A 6,681-nucleotide genomic window follows, 5' to 3' on the forward strand; every position below is an offset into this window, starting at 1 on the left:
CACTTCCACCAAAAGCGGGCGATCCAAACCCAGCCAGGGGCTCTGGGAGAAGAGACTCGGCAGCCCTGGACACCCTGTGGAGGGGGGTCTACTCTGTCCCAAGGGGTACTCACTGTGGGTCAAGTCGACTCCAGGACACACACCATCACCTCATCACTAACGCCTCTTAACCCCCATCATCCCGTGTCGCCCTGGTCTCTTCTGGGTCCGGCAGTCTCCCCTCGGAGTCTGTGGTCCGGCGCCATCGCGTTCCCCTGGGCAGCCCTCTTCTGCAGACTCCAGGGCCTGGTCTCGCCCGACTGCATGTATCATGGATAAAGTGTGTGGGAGCAGGGGTCACCACCCTTGCCCCTGAGGAGCATTCTGGCTCTACTTGTTCCCAAACAGATGGTGCATTTTGACAGTCCATGGCACGCTCAGTCTTCTTCGCCAGCACCGTCAAAGGCACCCGTTCTTCTCCGGTCTTCCATGTTTGTCAACACTTTACAGAGGGTTCGGCCAGCCCATCTACCCAGTTTAATGCGGGTTTTATTGATTGGATTTCCTTGAATGAGCACAAACACAATCCTATCACAGGCAGCATTGTACTTCAAGATAGATTTAAAAATGTTCTTTTTTACCATGAATGCGTGCTTTAGACCAGATTGACTAGAGAAACGAATCTAGAGACACTCGTGTGTGTAAGAGAGAGCTTTATATCAAAGATCAATTGTATATTGAGAAAACATCCCAGCTCAGTCCAGGTCAAGTCCATAAGTCCTATATTAGCCTGTAAGTCTGATACTAGTCCTTGAATCCCTCTTCAGGACTCACACAGTCACATGCAATGATGCAAATGCAGGAAGACCCCAGGGAGCCCCTGAATTATACTCCAATCTAATTCCCATGACAGTGCTCTTTTGGGAAAGAAACCAAGGTTTCTTTGCCCTTGGCTGACTCTAGAGCATTGGGTGGGAGCATGTCATAGGGAGACACAGCTGGAGAGAAGCGCCCCCTGTGAGACCAGCCACTCAGCCTGTGCCCTCCTGGTATGTGAGCTGAAGACAGCCACCCGAAGGCAAGGAGACCCACAATCTGTCTTCCTGGAAAACCTAAAGGTGCAGAAGCCTTGAACCCACACAGCACCCGAGCGCTGTGTCCTGGGCCCCGCTGGACTGAGAGCCTGCCTGCAGCTAGGGCATTTGTCACCGCACGTCCCACCTGAGACTGCCTTTGCCTTCGCCCCACAACTCTAGTGGCTTCCCCTTACACTTAGGGTCAAACCCAAGTGCCTCCCACGCCTCACTAACCTCACTGAGTGGCCCTCTTTCTCTTCCTTGGATGACCAAGCCCCATCCTCCAGCAGTGCTTCCCACGGCCGCTTCTCTGCTCTCAGAATGGCTTGCCAGTGAGAATCGCCTCCTCGGAGGCCCTCCCTGAACATCCCGTCGGAAGCAGAGTCCCCCTCCCCATCTCTCTTTCGCGACCACTTCTCTGGGCAGTATCTTTCCAGTGCTCAGCACTCAGTGGGGTTTCTGTCCTTGGGAGCGTTCATACAGGCTTGTGTTTTTTCCCCTTCTCTTTGTACTTCCACTCTCTCCCACACCCAGTCTGCGTAGCATAACTGTACCTGCATCTACGCATAGACCAGGCCTGCGTGATTGTGTAGGTAACACTGTTTACCTTTGGTGAGAATGTGATCTTGTCTATCATCAGCATGCAGAAACAACCAATAGACATGCATATGCAGCAGTTACATAGGTCATGAGGTGGACGGTAACCACAGTAAAGTCCCTGAGCTCACGGGAGGAAACCCAATACCTGCATTGGGAGAAGGTATGAGGGGGGATGGAGGTAATGGGATGTCTGCTTCTACAGGGAGACAGAATCAACCGTGTGCTCACTAAGGCAGCATAGCTGTTAGGGGAGAATCTGTGGGAGTGATCTTTAAAGCAGGATAACGTACTTTATCTCTAACTTACCCAAGTGGAGGCTTTCCTACCATGGAATACTAGCTTTCCAGACTCCCTCTGTTATTATAAGTTAGGGAATCTAGTCCTCCTCATGCTTCCCTCCGCGTGAATTTCCCACACCATCCCCCTCCCGAGACACAAACCTGCCTCGGAGAGCGTCCCTGAGGACGCAGCAGCCCTTCCTAGGCCCATGGTCCGAGGCTCTGGCCCAGGGCAAAGGGATGGATCCCTGCACCAGGAGAGCCCAGTCCACTAGGGGAGATAAGACTCGGCGCAAGCTGTGTGCAACACACAGTCCCCAACCAAAGTGCTCTCCTTACACCTTCACCCTCAGCCCGACAGTAAAGGTTTGCTCTCTCCTCCTCCCTCTCTCTGCGCCGACCTGGCTGCTGCTATCATGGCCATCCAGGAGGTGAGCATGCTACCCTAAATGGTCTGAGTCCTTTATCTTCTCTCCTACCCTCCCTGTTCTCTATGACTTTCCTATGATCTTTATATATTATCACTGTACAATTGCACCTGTGAACCCATGATATTGTCAGAGGCTGGTTACTCTGACAGGATGGCACTGAGGGAGCAGATGACCCAGAGAATGCTGTAGAACTATAGACAAGTTTGTGTTTTCTTTTTATAGATCAATTTGGCCAAGGCTAGGACCACCCACAGTGTTGGAGGCATTTGAAGGCACATAGAAAAATCCCAGAGATTCATCTGAAAGGTGTTCACTGCTGGGTCCAGATCAGGATGTAGTGAAAGGCCTGCGCGGGTCTCTGTTTGAGAGGCTGCAACACCTGGTTGCCACAATTGCCTCTTAGCCACTGCTGTAAGTAGAGCATGCAGTGGCAGGGAAACACTCATTGCTCTGCAGTGGCTTCTGCAGTGAGGGTTTGGGAAGCTCAGAGGCAGTGACTAAAGCGCTCAGTGGTTAACTGGGAAATTAGCAGGGGGCACCCAGAGGAGTTGTTTCTGTCAGGATTTATTGCCTTGGGAAGCCTAAGGCAGTAGTTCTCAACCTGTGGGTCACGACCCTTTTTTTGGGGGGGGGTCAAACAACCCTTTCACAGGGGTCGCCAGATTCATACCAGTAGCAAAATAACAATGATGAAGTAGCAATGAAAATAATTTTATGGTTGGGGTTACCACAACATTAGAAACTGTATGAAAGGGTCACGGCATGAGGAAGGTTGAGAACCACTGTCCTAAGGTGTGGGGAGTAGAGAGAATGTATTCTGACGAATCCTATATTAAGGAGCCCAACAGGCTGGGTTTCTGGGGTGGAGGGAGGCCTTCACCCTTGTGAGTTGGAGGTGAGTCCCCATCACATTCTCATCATTCATATTGCTCCCCATCATAGTGCTACCTTACAGTGACCTCTATCTAGCCGGCAGCTTTAAGTGTAGCAGCAGACACGTGCTATTGCTCTCTGGGCTCTGAAGACAGCCACTCCCCCTTGCCTGCCCCCAGCACTGGTGTTAGGTACGCAGAGATCTTTAGGATTAGGGTACAGCCCACTTTGTTAGGTACCTGGCTACCTATAACTAGGGGGGCTTGCCCACCCCCCATCTCCAGTATATATAAGCTTTGGTTGGACATGTATCCCCTCTCTCTGCACGGACCAGGCTCCTGAAGTCACTCTAGTCCTGACTTGGGAGGCTTGATCTTGTCTGCTGTCTCTCAACTACACAACGGCCCCTTGGACCCATTCAATTGTGGGGCTGGTACCCCACATTAAGGGACAGTTCGACTTGTCCTCTAGGGTCACTAGAAAAACTAGATCATCTTTCCTAAAAGTAAAGCTTTACTGCTGGATCCTTCCCAGGCGACATAGTGGTATCGACAGGCACTGAATAGGGACTTCTCCCTGTGAAGGGAATGAAGTGCGGACCCTGAGATGACAGGCCCGACCAACATCTTGGCCTCGGGAGTCAGCCCTGGTGAACTCTGGGTGAGCATCCTGACAAAACTGGAGCTACAATAAATGTGAAACAACCTGGCACAGAGTGGTTGCCAAGCTACATTTGAAAGTAAATGTGCAGGAGACCCAAGGACAGACTCAGCGAACTAATTAGAAAGTTGCTTGCCCATGTGCTTAACTCCTCTCCACCTTCCTTTAAAAACAAGAAACCTTACCTGAGAGAGTGTCCTTTCTCGGTTTGCCGCATCATTTATTGTTGACGTGTGTCTATGCTACGCTTAAAAAAGCTTTTGCCACCCCCCCCCATCCCCCAGCCTATGGGCAAAGAGACACCTGATTGGTGGTGGTGCTCTTACATCAGTCAGGGACAGAGCCAACTTGAAGTCCTTTGTTCATCCTAGCTTGATGCCTGGATTGTGGCCAGAGCTGTGTCATGCCCAAGGCACATTTAAAAAGTTCTCACACGCCTGTTGCCAATTTCTTCAGTGTCCTCGGAGGAATTTTTATTCATCTCGTGAAGGTTAGCATCTTCCAAATAACATCATTTGAAGGGGTGGGGGGACATGTCCACAGTGGAAGCTTGGCAACCAGTATGAATGATTTAACATGGTTTTCAACTCGTTAAAACAATTAACTTTTTTAACCTAGTGCACTTAAGTATTTACAGGGCAATCTCAAATCTACGTCTATACTTACAAGGAGGAAAAGAAAGTGCCTCAGTTGAACCGTTGTTTTTAAATCGTTTTATTGGGGGCTCATACAAATCTTATCACAATCCATAACATACATCAATTGTGTAAAGCACATTTGTTACCCTCATCATTCTCAAAACATTTGCTCTCCACTTAAGCCCCTGGCATCAGCTCATTTTTCCCTCTCCCCGCCCTCATGAGCCCTTGATAATCCATAAATTATTTTGTCATATCTTACTGTCCACGCCTCCCTTCATCCACTTTTCTGTTGTTCATCCCCCAGGGAGATTTTATATAGATCCCTGTAATCGGTTCCCCTTTCCACCCCACCTTCTCAGTATCAGCCACTCTCTGCTGGTCCTGAAGGAATCATCCACCCTGGATTCCGTTTCCAGTTCCTATCTGTACCAGTCTAGCCAGATTTGTAATCCTGATAGTGGGGTGGGAGGGGGGAGGAAGCATTTAGGAACTAGGGAAAGTTGTATGTTTCATTGTTGCTACACAGCACCCCGACGGCTCTTCTCCTGCTCCTGACCCTTCTGTAAGGAGGTGTCCAGTTGCCTACAGATGGGCTTTGGGTCCCCAATTCGCACTCCTCCTTCATTCACTATATGATTTTTTGTTCTGATGATTCCGGATACCTGATTCCCATCAACACCTCATGATCACACAGGCTGGTGTGTTCTTCCATGTGGGGTTTGCTTCTGAGCTAGATGGCCACTTGTTTACCTTCAAGCCTTTAAGACCCAGACAGTGTCTCTTTAGATAGCTGGGCACCATCAGCTTTCTTCACATTTGCTATGTACCCATTTGTCTTCAGTGATTGTCTAGGGGAGGTGAACACACAATGATATGTTTTTTTGTTATTTGATGCCTGATAACTGATCCAGGGCCTTTGTTTTTCAATCCATCATTTTTTTGATCTGGTGAGTTGAATACTTAAAAGACAATAAAATATAAATTCCTCTTTAAAAAAAAACTTTTGCTTTCCTCTTTGCCGCAACGTGAGGGTGCCAGCGTGGCTCATTCCTGGCATCTTACAAGCCCCCGGGACGACAGCCCAGGGATGGGACGTCACAGGGAGCCTTCCATGGGCAGCAGGCGGTGCAGTCGGTCCAGGCTTCCCTCACCAGCTGGGAACAAGGGGCGGTAAGAAGTGTCGGGCGGGGACGGCTGGCGTTGAGGCAGGAAAAGCGTTTCTCTGCCCTCGCTCTTCCTTCAGCGGCCGATGGGGCGGCCGGGGCGTACCGAGACGGCAAGTGCCCGCGCAGCAGACCGTCCAGTCTTCTCCCGCGGACGGCTGACCTTGGAAGCCGCAGCCCACTGCGTGCCACTGTTCCCGGGGAGGCTGATGTTGTGACCTCGTCGGCGCCCGGCAGATTCGGGGGCGCCAGGGAATTTCCAAACGCAGAAAGGAAGGAGCGAAGCAGCAGCAGCAGCACGGCGACCCCGAGTGGCCTTGGGAGAGGTGGGGCGCGGCGCGTCCCACACGAGATCCCGGCGGACAGGCCCGGGCTCCAATCCGCCAGGGGGCGTGGCCTGCAGGCCCCGCCCCGTCTCCATGGAGACCGCGAGGGAGGCGCCGGGCCCGCCCCCAGTCTCCCACTGGCGTCTGCGGGGACGTGACGCAGCCGCGTGGCGGGCCCAGTGGTTCCCGCTTCCAGACGGGCCGGGTCGGGAAGCGCCCGCGCCGCCGCCGCCTCCTCCTGCTCCTCCTCGGCTCGGGGTGTCACTGCCGAGCCCTGGACGCTGGTGTGGTAGGGAGTTCGGGGTCCCGAGAACTCGGCCCTCGGTGCAGCCTCTGCTCGCTGCCCCCCCACCCGTCGTTTCTTCCCGACGTCTTCTCCGGAAGCCTGTCAGCAAGCCCTCCCCGTCCCACCCGCCACCTTTGGGAGGCTCCCTTTGAACTTGCTGTCGGAGATTCCCCGCGCGCGCCCGCCCCGGAAGGTCAGTGAGTACGCAGTAACCAGAGGGCGGGCTTTCTGGTGCCTTCTTATTGGCACAGAAGACGTGGCGAGCCAGCTTCCTGACCAAACAGCGCCGCGCCCAGCCCAGAGGGCACGCCCTGTGGAAAGAGGGAACTGGCCCGAAGGCCCACTCGGCGCGAGCCTCTCCTCTCACT

General features: G+C 52.6%; 1 non-coding gene across 1 annotated transcript; it reads left to right on the forward strand.

The window, feature by feature from the left end:
* The first annotated feature begins 4,173 nt into the window (after window positions 1-4,173).
* On the forward strand, window positions 4,174-4,317 carry LOC142449709 (small nucleolar RNA SNORA48). The gene has a single exon (XR_012784827.1). It is a non-coding gene; the product is annotated as a small nucleolar RNA SNORA48 (small nucleolar RNA).
* Window positions 4,318-6,681: the final 2,364 nt, after the last annotated feature.

The sequence above is a fragment of the Tenrec ecaudatus genome, chromosome 5, assembly GCF_050624435.1.
Source record: "Tenrec ecaudatus isolate mTenEca1 chromosome 5, mTenEca1.hap1, whole genome shotgun sequence".
NCBI lineage: Eukaryota > Metazoa > Chordata > Mammalia > Afrosoricida > Tenrecidae > Tenrec > Tenrec ecaudatus.